Source organism: Phyllobates terribilis, unplaced genomic scaffold, assembly GCF_046119375.1.
Source record: "Phyllobates terribilis strain yellow unplaced genomic scaffold, ASM4611937v1 Scaffold_108__1_contigs__length_5656254, whole genome shotgun sequence".
NCBI classification, from domain to species: domain Eukaryota; kingdom Metazoa; phylum Chordata; class Amphibia; order Anura; family Dendrobatidae; genus Phyllobates; species Phyllobates terribilis.
Window position 1 is genome coordinate 2,902,278 of NW_027362868.1, and position 17,629 is coordinate 2,919,906.

The window sequence follows — 17,629 nt, forward strand, 5'->3', positions numbered from 1 at the left end:
GCGGTCTCTGTGAGCTTCTCAGTGACATTCAGCCATCCAGGTATCCCACCTGCAGTAGACGGAATGTGGCAATGGAACGCTGGCTGCGCGTGTCATAATAGGCTCTGAGCCTTTATATACCTGCGCACAGCAGCAGCCACCTTCAGTCTGCTGCTGGACAGCCAGCAGCAGCAGCAGCAGGAGAGGTAATTAATCAGCAACCCTCCTGCTAAGGGTAGACAGCTGCTCGTTCCACCCCCCCCCGCCTTAATTGGTTCTCCTCCCTTCCAACGGTGTTGAGGCGGGTGGGAACAGCCGGGGGTTGAGGGTACTGTGCTAAAAGAGGTGGAGTTATGCAGATCTAAAACGCGTGGATTGCAGCAGCAGCAAGCCGAAAAGTGCAGGCATGTGAGGGATCTAGAGGTTGACAGCATGTCTTCTTAACGGGAGTCCAGGTGGCCATCTCCACAAATGGACTTTTCAGAATCCTTGGGTGGCACCGTAGTCGGAAACCAATTCTGGTTATCGCTTCTCGGCCTTTTGGCTAAGATCAAGTGTAGTATCTGTTCTTATCAGTTTAATATCTGATACGTCCCCTATCTGGGGACCATATATTAAATGGATTTTTAGAACAGGGAGATGGAAAAAGAGCTTGCTCTGTCCACTCCACGCATTGACCTGGTATTGAAGTATCTCCAGGACCGGTGCACCCCTTCTTTAATGCAGTTTCTAAAATCAGAAAGAATTGAATTCAATGCTTTTTGTTCATTTTGCTTGTTTGTCGGATTTTGGGATGGACTCTTTGGCTTTGCTTTTCTTCTCCTCATTGGATTTTTCATGTTAAAAGTTGCAGAAGCCAGATGACATGCTCATTTTGGTTCAACTTCAGCAACTGTGCATTGCATTGCCATGTAATGTAATGTAATGCAATGCTATCTATCTAGCTCTCCCTCTATACTTCCTTTTGGATAAACAGACATATTAGGCAAGCATTTTGGAGCTTTCACCTAAATAACTACAGGTGGTGAGATAAGCTGCACAATATAATTGACCTTTCAGTATATTGTTGCACACACACCATCTATTTAGCAAATGCCCTTGTTATCAACAGCAGCCTTTTAAACTCACCTGAGCTAACAGGTATGTGAGCTGGTTACTCTGCTGCGCTTAAAATTTCTTTTTTGGTTTGCTACAATGCCTTTTCTGAAACGTTGTCTCCCTCTGCTGGAACACTGACTTCTTTCATTTAATGCCTGCAGACTATAAAAGAGAAACCAACCCAAAAAGTTTGGTTGATTAGTCTGTGGCATTCTTTTAAACTGTTGCTTATGGCGGTCTCTGTGAGCTTCTCAGTGACATTCAGCCATCCAGGTATCCCGCCTGCAGTAGACGGAATGTGGCAATGGAACGCTGGCTGCGCGTGTCATAATAGGCTCTGAGCCTTTATATACCTGCGCACAGCAGCAGCCATCTTCAGTCTGCTGCTGGACAGCCAGCAGCAGCAGCAGCAGGAGAGGTAATTAATCAGCAACCCTCCTGCTAAGGGTAGACAGCTGCTCGTTCCACCCCCCCCCGCCTTAATTGGTTCTCCTCCCTTCCAACGGTGTTGAGGCGGGTGGGAACAGCCGGGGGTTGAGGGTACTGTGCTAAAAGAGGTGGAGTTATGCAGATCTAAAACGCGTGGATTGCAGCAGCAGCAAGCCGAAAAGTGCAGGCATGTGAGGGATCTAGAGGTTGACAGCATGTCTTCTTAACGGGAGTCCAGGTGGCCATCTCCACAAATGGACTTTTCAGAATCCTTGGGTGGCACCGTAGTCGGAAACCAATTCTGGTTATCGCTTCTCTGCCTTTTGGCTAAGATCAAGTGTAGTATCTGTTCTTATCAGTTTAATATCTGATACGTCCCCTATCTGGGGACCATATATTAAATGGATTTTTAGAACAGGGAGATGGAAAAAGAGCTTGCTCTGTCCACTCCACGCATTGACCTGGTATTGCAGTATCTCCAGGACCGGTGCACCCCTTCTTTAATGCAGTTTCTAAAATCAGAAAGAATTGAATTCAATGCTTTTTGTTCATTTTGCTTGTTTGTCGGATTTTGGGATGGACTCTTTGGCTTTGCTTTTCTTCTCATCATTGGATTTTTCATGTTAAAAGTTGCAGAAGCCAGATGACAAGCTCATTTTGGTTCAACTTCAGCAACTGTGCATTGCATTGCCATGTAATGTAATGTAATGCAATGCTATCTATCTAGCTCTCCCTCTATACTTCCTTTTGGATAAACAGACATATTAGGCAAGCATTTTGGAGCTTTCACCTAAATAACTACAGGTGGTGAGATAAGCTGCACAATATAATTGACCTTTCAGTATATTGTTGCACGCACACCATCTATTTAGCAAATGCCCTTGTTATCAACAGCAGCCTTTTAAACTCACCTGAGCTAACAGGTATGTGAGCTGGTTACTCTGCTGCGCTTAAAATTTCTTTTTTGGTTTGCTACAATGCCTTTTCTGAAACGTTGTCTCCCTCTGCTGGAACACTGACTTCTTTCATTTAATGCCTGCAGACTATAAAAGAGAAACCAACCCAAAAAGTTTGGTTGATTAGTCTGTGGCATTCTTTTAAACTGTTGCTTATGGCGGTCTCTGTGAGCTTCTCAGTGACATTCAGCCATCCAGGTATCCCGCCTGCAGTAGACGGAATGTGGCAATGGAACGCTGGCTGCGCGTGTCATAATAGGCTCTGAGCCTTTATATACCTGCGCACAGCAGCAGCCACCTTCAGTCTGCTGCTGGACAGCCAGCAGCAGCAGCAGCAGGAGAGGTAATTAATCAGCAACCCTCCTGCTAAGGGTAGACAGCTGCTCGTTCCACCCCCCCCCCCGCCTTAGTTGGTTCTCCTCCCTTCCAACGGTGTTGAGGCGGGTGGGAACAGCCGGGGGTTGAGGGTACTGTGCTAAAAGAGGTGGAGTTATGCAGATCTAAAACGCGTGGATTGCAGCAGCAGCAAGCCGAAAAGTGCAGGCATGTGAGGGATCTAGAGGTTGACAGCATGTCTTCTTAACGGGAGTCCAGGTGGCCATCTCCACAAATGGACTTTTCAGAATCCTTGGGTGGCACCGTAGTCGGAAACCAATTCTGGTTATCGCTTCTCGGCCTTTTGGCTAAGATCAAGTGTAGTATCTGTTCTTATCAGTTTAATATCTGATACGTCCCCTATCTGGGGACCATATATTAAATGGATTTTTAGAACAGGGAGATGGAAAAAGAGCTTGCTCTGTCCACTCCACGCATTGACCTGGTATTGCAGTATCTCCAGGACCGGTGCACCCCTTCTTTAATGCAGTTTCTAAAATCAGAAAGAATTGAATTCAATGCTTTTTGTTCATTTTGCTTGTTTGTCGGATTTTGGGATGGACTCTTTGGCTTTGCTTTTCTTCTCCTCATTGGATTTTTCATGTTAAAAGTTGCAGAAGCCAGATGACAAGCTCATTTTGGTTCAACTTCAGCAACTGTGCATTGCATTGCCATGTAATGTAATGTAATGCAATGCTATCTATCTAGCTCTCCCTCTATACTTCCTTTTGGATAAACAGACATATTAGGCAAGCATTTTGGAGCTTTCACCTAAATAACTACAGGTGGTGAGATAAGCTGCACAATATAATTGACCTTTCAGTATATTGTTGCACACACACCATCTATTTAGCAAATGCCCTTGTTATCAACAGCAGCCTTTTAAACTCACCTGAGCTAACAGGTATGTGAGCTGGTTACTCTGCTGCGCTTAAAATTTCTTTTTTGGTTTGCTACAATGCCTTTTCTGAAACGTTGTCTCCCTCTGCTGGAACACTGACTTCTTTCATTTAATGCCTGCAGACTATAAAAGAGAAACCAACCCAAAAAGTTTGGTTGATTAGTCTGTGGCATTCTTTTAAACTGTTGCTTATGGCGGTCTCTGTGAGCTTCTCAGTGACATTCAGCCATCCAGGTATCCCGCCTGCAGTAGACGGAATGTGGCAATGGAACGCTGGCTGCGCGTGTCATGATAGGCTCTGAGCCTTTATATACCTGCGCACAGCAGCAGCCACCTTCAGTCTGCTGCTGGACAGCCAGCAGCAGCAGCAGCAGGAGAGGTAATTAATCAGCAACCCTCCTGCTAAGGGTAGACAGCTGCTCGTTCCACCCCCCCCCCCGCCTTAATTGGTTCTCCTCCCTTCCAACGGTGTTGAGGCGGGTGGGAACAGCCGGGGGTTGAGGGTACTGTGCTAAAAGAGGTGGAGTTATGCAGATCTAAAACGCGTGGATTGCAGCAGCAGCAAGCCGAAAAGTGCAGGCATGTGAGGGATCTAGAGGTTGACAGCATGTCTTCTTAACGGGAGTCCAGGTGGCCATCTCCACAAATGGACTTTTCAGAATCCTTCGGTGGCACCGTAGTCGGAAACCAATTCTGGTTATCGCTTCTCGGCCTTTTGGCTAAGATCAAGTGTAGTATCTGTTCTTATCAGTTTAATATCTGATACGTCCCCTATCTGGGGACCATATATTAAATGGATTTTTAGAACAGGGAGATGGAAAAAGAGCTTGCTCTGTCCACTCCACGCATTGACCTGGTATTGCAGTATCTCCAGGACCGGTGCACCCCTTCTTTAATGCAGTTTCTAAAATCAGAAAGAATTGAATTCAATGCTTTTTGTTCATTTTGCTTGTTTGTCGGATTTTGGGATGGACTCTTTGGCTTTGCTTTTCTTCTCCTCATTGGATTTTTCATGTTAAAAGTTGCAGAAGCCAGATGACAAGCTCATTTTGGTTCAACTTCAGCAACTGTGCATTGCATTGCCATGTAATGTAATGTAATGCAATGCTATCTATCTAGCTCTCCCTCTATACTTCCTTTTGGATAAACAGACATATTAGGCAAGCATTTTGGAGCTTTCACCTAAATAACTACAGGTGGTGAGATAAGCTGCACAATATAATTGACCTTTCAGTATATTGTTGCACACACACCATCTATTTAGCAAATGCCCTTGTTATCAACAGCAGCCTTTTAAACTCACCTGAGCTAACAGGTATGTGAGCTGGTTACTCTGCTGCGCTTAAAATTTCTTTTTTGGTTTGCTACAATGCCTTTTCTGAAACGTTGTCTCCCTCTGCTGGAACACTGACTTCTTTCATTTAATGCCTGCAGACTATAAAAGAGAAACCAACCCAAAAAGTTTGGTTGATTAGTCTGTGGCATTCTTTTAAACTGTTGCTTATGGCGGTCTCTGTGAGCTTCTCAGTGTCACGGGTGTGTTGCCACGAAGATCGTCACGAGCACACAGCCTGACTTCTCGCAGCTGACTTGTTGGTGCTTTGTGTTTTCTCGGCAGTGTAGGAGTTAATTCTCTCTCTCTCTGGGTTAGCTGAGGTCCAGCCTCGCCCAGCTGCAATCAATGCTTCTTTAGTGAGACTCCTTTATATTCCTGCAGGTCTGTTTGGGAGGTGTCGGTGAAAGCTTTTCATTCTGACTTACAGAGCGGATCGTGGTGTTTGGAGTTGCTGAGATAAGTGTATTTGGAAGTGTGTTTTCCCTTTCCTCGCTTTATCATTTATCTCCTTTCCCGTTGGTGTTCCCTCTGTTGTAGTTGTTTAGAAGTTGTATGCAAGGTGGTTTTGGTTTTTCCCTTGTACTGTCTCGTTCGTCTAAATACTGTGTGTGGGCATATTATTTCTGGTTCCCTATTGTTGTGATCGGGGTCCTTCTCAGGACTAGATTACTTAGGTGCAGGGATCCTCAGAAGGTAGGGGTTACGCTGGCGGCCTGGACCTCTGTACCTTTAACAGTACCTCCAGGATGAGGGATTAGTCAGGGCCCCAGCTTAGGGTCAGCTTAGGCCCCCTACCTCCAGTATTCTGTGACAGTGTGACATTTTCACCGACCATCTTAGTTTTTTCTCCAGCTACCATGGATCCAGTAGCCGGTCTAGCTCGGCAGTTGCAGAGTTTGTCCATGGGGCTGGCGGACGTTAGGTCCAAGGTTTTGCATCCTCTGGAGCAAGCCGGACCAGAACCTAAAGTAGCTCTCCCTGACAGGTTCACTGGGGGGCGGGACAAGTTTTTTGTTTTCCGGGAGGCATGCAAATTGTACTTTCGGCTGCGGCCTCGGTCATCGGGCAGTGAAGAACAAAGGGTGGGAATTGTCATCTCGCTCCTACAAGGGGACCCACAATCTTGGGCGTTCTCTCTTCCCCCAAGCTCCCCGGTTCTCCAGTCAGTGGATAGGTTTTTCGCTGCTCTGGGACTCGTATATGATGACCCAGATCGGATCTCCCTTGCTGAGTCTAAGTTACGTAGGATTCAGCAGGGAGATCGTCCGGCGGAGGAATTCTGTTCGGAGTTCCGTAGGTGGGCCACGGACACCCAGTGGAATGACCCGGCTCTTAGGAGCCAGTTTTGTCATGGTTTATCCGACAAATTACAGGATGTGTTGGCACAGTATGACTCTCCCGCGTCACTGGAAGCCGCTATGGCCCTTGCTATTCGCGTTGACAGACGGCTTCGGGAGAGGTGCGGGATAACTCTACCCCCTGTAATGTCTCCACCTCCTACAAGGTCCCCTCATATGGTGGTTCCCCTGGTCAGTCTGGAGGAGCCTATGCAATTAGGAGGGACATCATTTCGGGGAAGGGGACCGGTGGTGCGCCATAAGACAGGAAGGTGTTTTCTCTGTGGGAAAAAAGGACATTTTATTGGGGGGTGTCCATCCCGTCCCTTGCAGAGTAAAGAGTCGTCGAAAAAACTGTTGATCCCAGGTTGTGTGGTGGACGGCAATCTGGGAGTAGGTATTTCGTCCCTTGGTTCGTCTCAGTTTCTCGTACCGGCGGAGGTGGTGGTGGGTACGAGAACTGAGAGGATATCTGTTCTTCTGGATAGTGGGGCCGGGGCTAATCTGGTTGATGCTCGGTTTGCCCGGGTTCAAGGTATGCGATTGAGTGAGTTGGCTAAACCCATCCCCATATTCTCAATCGATGCCAGACCTCTCGGTCAGGGAAGTTTTTTGCAAGCTGTGCATGGCATAAAACTTCAAGTGGGGGCAATACATAAAGAACTGTTGTCTTGCTACGTGTTGGAGGGTCTTCCCACTCCTATAGTGTTGGGCCTTCCTTGGTTAGCTAAGCATAACCCGGTTATTAATTGGCAAACCAGAGAGATAAGCCAATGGAGTAAATTCTGTAATAAAAACTGCATGAACACGGTCATCGGTGCGGTTACTCCTTGGGTCTTACCTCCATTTCTGGCGGACTTTGAGGATGTATTCTCGGAGAATGGGTGTCAGGAACTACCTCCTCATCGCGTGTATGACTGTTCTGTAAAACTGCTCCCTGAGGCCAAGTTACCTAAAGCTAGGTTGTATAACCTTTCTGGTCCTGAGAGGCAGGCCATGAAGGATTATATTTCTGAAAGTCTGGCTAAGGGGCATATTAGACCTTCATCTTCTCCGGTGGCCGCGGGGTTCTTCTTTGTTAAGAAGAAAGATGGAGGCCTACGCCCTTGCCTGGATTTCCGTGAACTTAATCGGATTACGGTCCGAGATCCGTATCCGCTCCCACTTATTCCCGATCTCTTTAATCAGATCGTGGGCGCCAAATGGTTCTCTAAGTTGGATCTCAGGGGGGCGTACAATCTGATTAGGATGAAGGAGGGGGATGAGTGGAAGACGGCTTTTAACACTCCGGAGGGGCATTATGAGAACCTTGTCATGCCATTCGGTCTGACTAATGCCCCGGCGGTGTTTCAACACTTTGTTAATGATATTTTTCGCCACCTGGTGGGACAGTTTGTTGTCATATATCTGGATGATATCTTAATTTACTCGCCGGATCTGGTGTCTCATCAGGAGCACGTTAGACAGGTGTTACAGATCTTGCGGGATAATAAACTGTATGCCAAATGGGAAAAGTGTGTGTTCGCCGTACAGGAACTCCAGTTTTTAGGCTTCCTGGTTTCAGCGTCCGGTTTTCGTATGGACCCTGGGAAAGTGCGGGCAGTTCTTGAGTGGGATCGGCCGGAGAATCTTAAGGCACTACAACGTTTCCTGGGGTTTGCTAACTATTACCGGAAGTTCATTCGTAATTTCTCGTCCATGGTTAAGCCTCTCACAGACATGACTAAAAAGGGGACGGATTTTTCTAGGTGGTCTGACAAGGCTTGTCAAGCATTCTCCTCCTTGAAAAAATGTTTTGCCTCGGCACCCATACTCATTCAACCTGATGCGTCTCAGCCATTCTTTGTAGAGGTAGACGCTTCCGAGGTAGGGGTGGGAGCAGTATTGTCACAGGGTTCGTCCCCTGGTAAGTGGCATCCGTGCGCCTTTTTCTCTAAAAAATTGTCGTCCGCTGAGAGGAATTACGATGTCGGCAATAGGGAACTCTTGGCCATTAAGTTAGCTTTTGAGGAGTGGCGCCATTTTTTGGAGGGGGCAGTTCATCCGGTCACCGTCATCACCGATCACAAGAACCTGCTATATCTGGAGTCCGCTAAACGTCTGAATCCCAGACAAGCTAGGTGGTCATTGTTTTTTACCAGGTTTAATTTCGTCGTTACATATCGTCCTGGGTCTAAAAATGTAAAGGCGGATGCCTTATCTCGTAGTTTCCCTGGGGCCGGGAATACGGACGACCCGATTCCTATCCTTCAGGAGGGGGTGGTGGTTTCGGCAGTATGCTCTGAGCTGGAGGAGGAGATATTGGAGGCTCAGGGGGACGCCCCTGTTGGACCTCCGGGGAGACTGTTCGTTCCAGATCAGTTGCGACAGAAGGTGATCGAGGCACACCATAACTCAGTTTTGGCATGACACCCGGGGAGTAAAGCAACTGTGGATCTCCTCTCGCGTCGGTTTTGGTGGCCTAACTTACATAAAGAGGTGGTAACTTTTGTCGCGTCCTGTGGGGTTTGTGCGCGCTCTAAGACCTCACATACCCGTCCGTCTGGGGCCCTTTTACCTTTGAAGATCCCGGAGCGTCCTTGGACTCATCTGTCTATGGACTTTATTACGGACCTCCCTCTGTCTTCGGGTAAAACGGTCATACTCGTTGTAGTGGACAGGTTCAGCAAGATGGCACATTTTATCGCTCTTCCGGCTCTCCCTAATGCTAAAACTCTTGCGCAGGTGTTCATTGGGGAGATTGTGAGGCTTCACGGGGTACCCTCCGAGGTGGTGTCTGATCGGGGGTCTCAGTTTGTGTCCAAGTTCTGGAAGGCCTTTTGTGCACGGCGGGGGATGCATTTGTCATTCTCGTCGGCTTTTCATCCTCAGACCAATGGTCAGACGGAACGTATGAACCAGAGCTTGGAGACATATCTCCGGTGTTTTGTGTCAGAGAACCAGGAGGACTGGGCTTCTTTCTTACCTCTGGCAGAGTTTGCTCTTAATAATAGGCGGAGCGAGTCCACTGGTAAGTCCCCGTTTTTTGGGGCATATGGTTTTCACCCCCAGTTTTGTACTTTCAGTAGGGGGGGCTCTTCGGGGGTTCCGGAGGAGGAACGATTTTCCTCATCTCTCGCTTCAGTATGGAGAGGGGTGCTGAAGAATCTGAATACTATGGGGAACCGATACAAACGTATGGCTGATAGGAGGAGAGTGTCTGGTCCGGACCTAAGTGTGAACGATCAGGTATGGTTGTCTACCAGGAATATTAAACTTAAGGTTCCCTCCTGGAAACTGGGTCCCAGGTTCATCGGGCCGTACAGAATCAGTTCTGTTATTAATCCGGTGGCATTCCGTCTTGACCTCCCCCCTACGTTTAAAATTCACAACGTGTTTCACAGATCATTGCTTAAGAGGTATGTGGCGCCGGTGGTACCGTCACCTTTACCTCCCCCTCCTGTGGTTGTCAATGGTAACTTGGAGTTCCAGGTATCGAGGGTCATTGATTCACGCTTTAATCGCCGGTCCCTTCAGTACTTGGTTCATTGGAAGGGGTATGGTCCTGAGGAGAGGATGTGGGTTCCTGCGTCGGATATTAACGCAGACCGATTAGTTCGGGCCTTCCACACGACTCACCCGGATAAACCTGGCCCTGAGGGTCCAGAGGCCCCTCGTAGAAGGGGAGGTACTGTCACGGGTGTGTTGCCACGAAGATCGTCACGAGCACACAGCCTGACTTCTCGCAGCTGACTTGTTGGTGCTTTGTGTTTTCTCGGCAGTGTAGGAGTTAATTCTCTCTCTCTCTGGGTTAGCTGAGGTCCAGCCTCGCCCAGCTGCAATCAATGCTTCTTTAGTGAGACTCCTTTATATTCCTGCAGGTCTGTTTGGGAGGTGTCGGTGAAAGCTTTTCATTCTGACTTACAGAGCGGATCGTGGTGTTTGGAGTTGCTGAGATAAGTGTATTTGGAAGTGTGTTTTCCCTTTCCTCGCTTTATCATTTATCTCCTTTCCCGTTGGTGTTCCCTCTGTTGTAGTTGTTTAGAAGTTGTATGCAAGGTGGTTTTGGTTTTTCCCTTGTACTGTCTCGTTCGTCTAAATACTGTGTGTGGGCATATTATTTCTGGTTCCCTATTGTTGTGATCGGGGTCCTTCTCAGGACTAGATTACTTAGGTGCAGGGATCCTCAGAAGGTAGGGGTTACGCTGGCGGCCTGGACCTCTGTACCTTTAACAGTACCTCCAGGATGAGGGATTAGTCAGGGCCCCAGCTTAGGGTCAGCTTAGGCCCCCTACCTCCAGTATTCTGTGACAGTGTGACACTCAGTGACATTCAGCCATCCAGGTATCCCGCCTGCAGTAGACGGAATGTGGCAATGGAACGCTGGCTGCGCGTGTCATAATAGGCTCTGAGCCTTTATATACCTGCGCACAGCAGCAGCCACCTTCAGTCTGCTGCTGGACAGCCAGCAGCAGCAGCAGCAGGAGAGGTAATTAATCAGCAACCCTCCTGCTAAGGGTAGACAGCTGCTCGTTCCACCCCCCCCCCGCCTTAATTGGTTCTCCTCCCTTCCAACGGTGTTGAGGCGGGTGGGAACAGCCGGGGGTTGAGGGTACTGTGCTAAAAGAGGTGGAGTTATGCAGATCTAAAACGCGTGGATTGCAGCAGCAGCAAGCCGAAAAGTGCAGGCATGTGAGGGATCTAGAGGTTGACAGCATGTCTTCTTAACGGGAGTCCAGGTGGCCATCTCCACAAATGGACTTTTCAGAATCCTTGGGTGGCACCGTAGTCGGAAACCAATTCTGGTTATCGCTTCTCGGCCTTTTGGCTAAGATCAAGTGTAGTATCTGTTCTTATCAGTTTAATATCTGATACGTCCCCTATCTGGGGACCATATATTAAATGGAGTTTTAGAACAGGGAGATGGAAAAAGAGCTTGCTCTGTCCACTCCACGCATTGACCTGGTATTGCAGTATCTCCAGGACCGGTGCACCCCTTCTTTAATGCAGTTTCTAAAATCAGAAAGAATTGAATTCAATGCTTTTTGTTCATTTTGCTTGTTTGTCGGATTTTGGGATGGACTCTTTGGCTTTGCTTTTCTTCTCCTCATTGGATTTTTCATGTTAAAAGTTGCAGAAGCCAGATGACAAGCTCATTTTGGTTCAACTTCAGCAACTGTGCATTGCATTGCCATGTAATGTAATGCAATGCTATCTATCTAGCTCTCCCTCTATACTTCCTTTTGGATAAACAGACATATTAGGCAAGCATTTTGGAGCTTTCACCTAAATAACTACAGGTGGTGAGATAAGCTGCACAATATAATTGACCTTTCAGTATATTGTTGCACACACACCATCTATTTAGCAAATGCCCTTGTTATCAACAGCAGCCTTTTAAACTCACCTGAGCTAACAGGTATGTGAGCTGGTTACTCTGCTGCGCTTAAAATTTCTTTTTTGGTTTGCTACAATGCCTTTTCTGAAATGTTGTCTCCCTCTGCTGGAACACTGACTTCTTTCATTTAATGCCTGCAGACTATAAAAGAGAAACCAACCCAAAAAGTTTGGTTGATTAGTCTGTGGCATTCTTTTAAACTGTTGCTTATGGCGGTCTCTGTGAGCTTCTCAGTGACATTCAGCCATCCAGGTATCCCGCCTGCAGTAGACGGAATGTGGCAATGGAACGCTGGCTGCGCATGTCATAATAGGCTCTGAGCCTTTATATACCTGCGCACAGCAGCAGCCACCTTCAGTCTGCTGCTGGACAGCCAGCAGCAGCAGCAGCAGGAGAGGTAATTAATCAGCAACCCTCCTGCTAAGGGTAGACAGCTGCTCGTTCCACCCCCCCCCCCGCCTTAATTGGTTCTCCTCCCTTCCAACGGTGTTGAGGCGGGTGGGAACAGCCGGGGGTTGAGGGTACTGTGCTAAAAGAGGTGGAGTTATGCAGATCTAAAACGCGTGGATTGCAGCAGCAGCAAGCCGAAAAGTGCAGGCATGTGAGGGATCTAGAGGTTGACAGTATGTCTTCTTAACGGGAGTCCAGGTGGCCATCTCCACAAATGGACTTTTCAGAATCCTTGGGTGGCACCGTAGTCGGAAACCAATTCTGGTTATCGCTTCTCGGCCTTTTGGCTAAGATCAAGTGTAGTATCTGTTCTTATCAGTTTAATATCTGATACGTCCCCTTTCTGGGGACCATATATTAAATGGATTTTTAGAACAGGGAGATGGAAAAAGAGCTTGCTCTGTCCACTCCACGCATTGACCTGGTATTGCAGTATCTCCAGGACCGGTGCACCCCTTCTTTAATGCAGTTTCTAAAATCAGAAAGAATTGAATTCAATGCTTTTTGTTCATTTTGCTTGTTTGTCGGATTTTGGGATGGACTCTTTGGCTTTGCTTTTCTTCTCCTCATTGGATTTTTCATGTTAAAAGTTGCAGAAGCCAGATGACAAGCTCATTTTGGTTCAACTTCAGCAACTGTGCATTGCATTGCCATGTAATGTAATGTAATGCAATGCTATCTATCTAGCTCTCCCTCTATACTTCCTTTTGGATAAACAGACATATTAGGCAAGCATTTTGGAGCTTTCACCTAAATAACTACAGGTGGTGAGATAAGCTGCACAATATAATTGACCTTTCAGTATATTGTTGCACACACACCATCTATTTAGCAAATGCCCTTGTTATCAACAGCAGCCTTTTAAACTCACCTGAGCTAACAGGTATGTGAGCTGGTTACTCTGCTGCGCTTAAAATTTCTTTTTTGGTTTGCTACAATGCCTTTTCTGAAACGTTGTCTCCCTCTGCTGGAACACTGACTTCTTTCATTTAATGCCTGCAGACTATAAAAGAGAAACCAACCCAAAAATTTTGGTTGATTAGTCTGTGGCATTCTTTTAAACTGTTGCTTATGGCGGTCTCTGTGAGCTTCTCAGTGACATTCAGCCATCCAGGTATCCCGCCTGCAGTAGACGGAATGTGGCAATGGAACGCTGGCTGCGCGTGTCATAATAGGCTCTGAGCCTTTATATACCTGCGCACAGCAGCAGCCACCTTCAGTCTGCTGCTGGACAGCCAGCAGCAGCAGCAGCAGGAGAGGTAATTAATCAGCAACCCTCCTGCTAAGGGTAGACAGCTGCTCGTTCCACCCCCCCCCCCCCCCGCCTTAATTGGTTCTCCTCCCTTCCAACGGTGTTGAGGCGGGTGGGAACAGCCGGGGGTTGAGGGTACTGTGCTAAAAGAGGTGGAGTTATGCAGATCTAAAACGCGTGGATTGCAGCAGCAGCAAGCCGAAAAGTGCAGGCATGTGAGGGATCTAGAGGTTGACAGCATGTCTTCTTAACGGGAGTCCAGGTGGCCATCTCCACAAATGGACTTTTCAGAATCCTTGGGTGGCACCGTAGTCGGAAACCAATTCTGGTTATCGCTTCTCGGCCTTTTGGCTAAGATCAAGTGTAGTATCTGTTCTTATCAGTTTAATATCTGATACGTCCCCTATCTGGGGACCATATATTAAATGGATTTTTAGAACAGGGAGATGGAAAAAGAGCTTGCTCTGTCCACTCCACGCATTGACCTGGTATTGCAGTATCTCCAGGACCGGTGCACCCCTTCTTTAATGCAGTTTCTAAAATCAGAAAGAATTGAATTCAATGCTTTTTGTTCATTTTGCTTGTTTGTCGGATTTTGGGATGGACTCTTTGGCTTTGCTTTTCTTCTCCTCATTGGATTTTTCATGTTAAAAGTTGCAGAAGCCAGATGACAAGCTCATTTTGGTTCAACTTCAGCAACTGTGCATTGCATTGCCATGTAATGTAATGTAATGCAATGCTATCTATCTAGCTCTCCCTCTATACTTCCTTTTGGATAAACAGACATATTAGGCAAGCATTTTGGAGCTTTCACCTAAATAACTACAGGTGGTGAGATAAGCTGCACAATATAATTGACCTTTCAGTATATTGTTGCACACACACCATCTATTTAGCAAATGCCCTTGTTATCAACAGCAGCCTTTTAAACTCACCTGAGCTAACAGGTATGTGAGCTGGTTACTCTGCTGCGCTTTAAATTTCTTTTTTGGTTTGCTACAATGCCTTTTCTGAAACGTTGTCTCCCTCTGCTGGAACACTGACTTCTTTCATTTAATGCCTGCAGACTATAAAAGAGAAACCAACCCAAAAAGTTTGGTTGATTAGTCTGTGGCATTCTTTTAAACTGTTGCTTATGGCGGTCTCTGTGAGCTTCTCAGTGACATTCAGCCATCCAGGTATCCCGCCTGCAGTAGACGGAATGTGGCAATGGAACGCTGGCTGCGCGTGTCATAATAGGCTCTGAGCCTTTATATACCTGCGCACAGCAGCAGCCACCTTCAGTCTGCTGCTGGACAGCCAGCAGCAGCAGCAGCAGGAGAGGTAATTAATCAGCAACCCTCCTGCTAAGGGTAGACAGCTGCTCGTTCCACCCCCCCCCCTCGCCTTAATTGGTTCTCCTCCCTTCCAACGGTGTTGAGACGGGTGGGAACAGCCGGGGGTTGAGGGTACTGTGCTAAAAGAGGTGGAGTTATGCAGATCCAAAACGCGTGGATTGCAGCAGCAGCAAGCCGAAAAGTGCAGGCATGTGAGGGATCTAGAGGTTGACAGCATGTCTTCTTAACGGGAGTCCAGGTGGCCATCTCCACAAATGGACTTTTCAGAATCCTTGGGTGGCACCGTAGTCGGAAACCAATTCTGGTTATCGCTTCTCGGCCTTTTGGCTAAGATCAAGTGTAGTATCTGTTCTTATCAGTTTAATATCTGATACGTCCCCTATCTGGGGACCATATATTAAATGGATTTTTAGAACAGGGAGATGGAAAAAGAGCTTGCTCTGTCCACTCCACGCATTGACCTGGTATTGCAGTATCTCCAGGACCGGTGCACCCCTTCTTTAATGCAGTTTCTAAAATCAGAAAGAATTGAATTCAATGCATTTTGTTCATTTTGCTTGTTTGTCGGATTTTGGGATGGACTCTTTGGCTTTGCTTTTCTTCTACTCATTGGATTTTTCATGTTAAAAGTTGCAGAAGCCAGATGACAAGCTCATTTTGGTTCAACTTCAGCAACTGTGCATTGCATTGCCATGTAATGTAATGTAATGCAATGCTATCTATCTAGCTCTCCCTCTATACTTCCTTTTGGATAAACAGACATATTAGGCAAGCATTTTGGAGCTTTCACCTAAATAACTACAGGTGGTGAGATAAGCTGCACAATATAATTGACCTTTCAGTATATTGTTGCACACACACCATCTATTTAGCAAATGCCCTTGTTATCAACAGCAGCCTTTTAAACTCACCTGAGCTAACAGGTATGTGAGCTGGTTACTCTGCTGCGCTTAAAATTTCTTTTTTGGTTTGCTACAATGCCTTTTCTGAAACGTTGTCTCCCTCTGCTGGAACACTGACTTCTTTCATTTAATGCCTGCAGACTATAAAAGAGAAACCAACCCAAAAAGTTTGGTTGATTAGTCTGTGGCATTCTTTTAAACTGTTGCTTATGGCGGTCTCTGTGAGCTTCTCAGTGACATTCAGCCATCCAGGTATCCCGCCTGCAGTAGACGGAATGTGGCAATGGAACGCTGGCTGCGCGTGTCATAATAGGCTCTGAGCCTTTATATACCTGCGCACAGCAGCAGCCACCTTCAGTCTGCTGCTGGACAGCCAGCAGCAGCAGCAGGAGAGGTAATTAATCAGCAACCCTCCTGCTAAGGGTAGACAGCTGCTCGTTCCACCCCCCCCCCCGCCTTAATTGGTTCTCCTCCCTTCCAACGGTGTTGAGGCGGGTGGGAACAGCCGGGGGTTGAGGGTACTGTGCTAAAAGAGGTGGAGTTATGCAGATCTAAAACGCGTGGATTGCAGCAGCAGCAAGCCGAAAAGTGCAGGCATGTGAGGGATCTAGAGGTTGACAGCATGTCTTCTTAACGGGAGTCCAGGTGGCCATCTCCACAAATGGACTTTTCAGAATCCTTGGGTGGCACCGTAGTCGGAAACCAATTCTGGTTATCGCTTCTCGGCCTTTTGGCTAAGATCAAGTGTAGTATCTGTTCTTATCAGTTTAATATCTGATACGTCCCCTATCTGGGGACCATATATTAAATGGATTTTTAGAACAGGGAGATGGAAAAAGAGCTTGCTCTGTCCACTCCACGCATTGACCTGGTATTGCAGTATCTCCAGGACCGGTGCACCCCTTCTTTAATGCAGTTTCTAAAATCAGAAAGAATTGAATTCAATGCTTTTTGTTCATTTTGCTTGTTTGTCGGATTTTGGGATGGACTCTTTGGCTTTGCTTTTCTTCTCCTCATTGGATTTTTCATGTTAAAAGTTGCAGAAGCCAGATGACAAGCTCATTTTGGTTCAACTTCAGCAACTGTGCATTGCATTGCCATGTAATGTAATGTAATGCAATGCTATCTATCTAGCTCTCCCTCTATACTTCCTTTTGGATAAACAGACATATTAGGCAAGCATTTTGGAGCTTTCACCTAAATAACTACAGGTGGTGAGATAAGCTGCACAATATAATTGACCTTTCAGTATATTGTTGCACACACACCATCTATTTAGCAAATGCCCTTGTTATCAACAGCAGCCTTTTAAACTCACCTGAGCTAACAGGTATGTGAGCTGGTTACTCTGCTGCGCTTAAAATTTCTTTTTTGGTTTGCTACAATGCCTTTTCTGAAACGTTGTCTCCCTCTGCTGGAACACTGACTTCTTTCATTTAATGCCTGCAGACTATAAAAGAGAAACCAACCCAAAAAGTTTGGTTGATTAGTCTGTGGCATTCTTTTAAACTGTTGCTTATGGCGGTCTCTGTGAGCTTCTCAGTGACATTCAGCCATCCAGGTATCCCGCCTGCAGTAGACGGAATGTGGCAATGGAACGCTGGCTGCGCGTGTCATAATAGGCTCTGAGCCTTTATATACCTGCGCACAGCAGCAGCCACCTTCAGTCTGCTGCTGGACAGCCAGCAGCAGCAGCAGCAGGAGAGGTAATTAATCAGCAACCCTCCTGCTAAGGGTAGACAGCTGCTCGTTCCACCCCCCCCCCGCCTTAATTGGTTCTCCTCCCTTCCAACGGTGTTGAGGCGGGTGGGAACAGCCGGGGGTTGAGGGTACTGTGCTAAAAGAGGTGGAGTTATGCAGATCTAAAACGCGTGGATTGCAGCAGCAGCAAGCCGAAAAG

At 47.0% G+C, this 17,629-nt stretch overlaps 9 non-coding genes across 9 annotated transcripts; all 9 read left to right on the forward strand.

Moving 5' to 3' along the window:
* Positions 1-503: 503 nt before the first annotated feature.
* LOC141200515 (U2 spliceosomal RNA) lies at positions 504-694 on the forward strand. The gene has a single exon (XR_012272234.1). It is a non-coding gene; the product is annotated as a U2 spliceosomal RNA (small nuclear RNA).
* Positions 695-1,813: 1,119 nt separating this feature from the next.
* Positions 1,814-2,004, forward strand: LOC141200330 (U2 spliceosomal RNA). Its single transcript, XR_012272053.1, has one exon. It is a non-coding gene; the product is annotated as a U2 spliceosomal RNA (small nuclear RNA).
* A 1,121-nt stretch (positions 2,005-3,125) lies between these two features.
* Positions 3,126-3,316, forward strand: LOC141199874 (U2 spliceosomal RNA). The gene has a single exon (XR_012271616.1). It is a non-coding gene; the product is annotated as a U2 spliceosomal RNA (small nuclear RNA).
* A 1,121-nt stretch (positions 3,317-4,437) lies between these two features.
* Positions 4,438-4,628, forward strand: LOC141199875 (U2 spliceosomal RNA). Its single transcript, XR_012271617.1, has one exon. It is a non-coding gene; the product is annotated as a U2 spliceosomal RNA (small nuclear RNA).
* Positions 4,629-11,198: 6,570 nt separating this feature from the next.
* On the forward strand, positions 11,199-11,389 carry LOC141200488 (U2 spliceosomal RNA). Its single transcript, XR_012272208.1, has one exon. It is a non-coding gene; the product is annotated as a U2 spliceosomal RNA (small nuclear RNA).
* A 1,116-nt stretch (positions 11,390-12,505) lies between these two features.
* On the forward strand, positions 12,506-12,696 carry LOC141200391 (U2 spliceosomal RNA). The gene has a single exon (XR_012272113.1). It is a non-coding gene; the product is annotated as a U2 spliceosomal RNA (small nuclear RNA).
* Positions 12,697-13,821: 1,125 nt separating this feature from the next.
* On the forward strand, positions 13,822-14,012 carry LOC141199877 (U2 spliceosomal RNA). The gene has a single exon (XR_012271619.1). It is a non-coding gene; the product is annotated as a U2 spliceosomal RNA (small nuclear RNA).
* A 1,122-nt stretch (positions 14,013-15,134) lies between these two features.
* LOC141199878 (U2 spliceosomal RNA) lies at positions 15,135-15,325 on the forward strand. The gene has a single exon (XR_012271620.1). It is a non-coding gene; the product is annotated as a U2 spliceosomal RNA (small nuclear RNA).
* Positions 15,326-16,443: 1,118 nt separating this feature from the next.
* Positions 16,444-16,634, forward strand: LOC141199879 (U2 spliceosomal RNA). The gene has a single exon (XR_012271621.1). It is a non-coding gene; the product is annotated as a U2 spliceosomal RNA (small nuclear RNA).
* Positions 16,635-17,629: the final 995 nt, after the last annotated feature.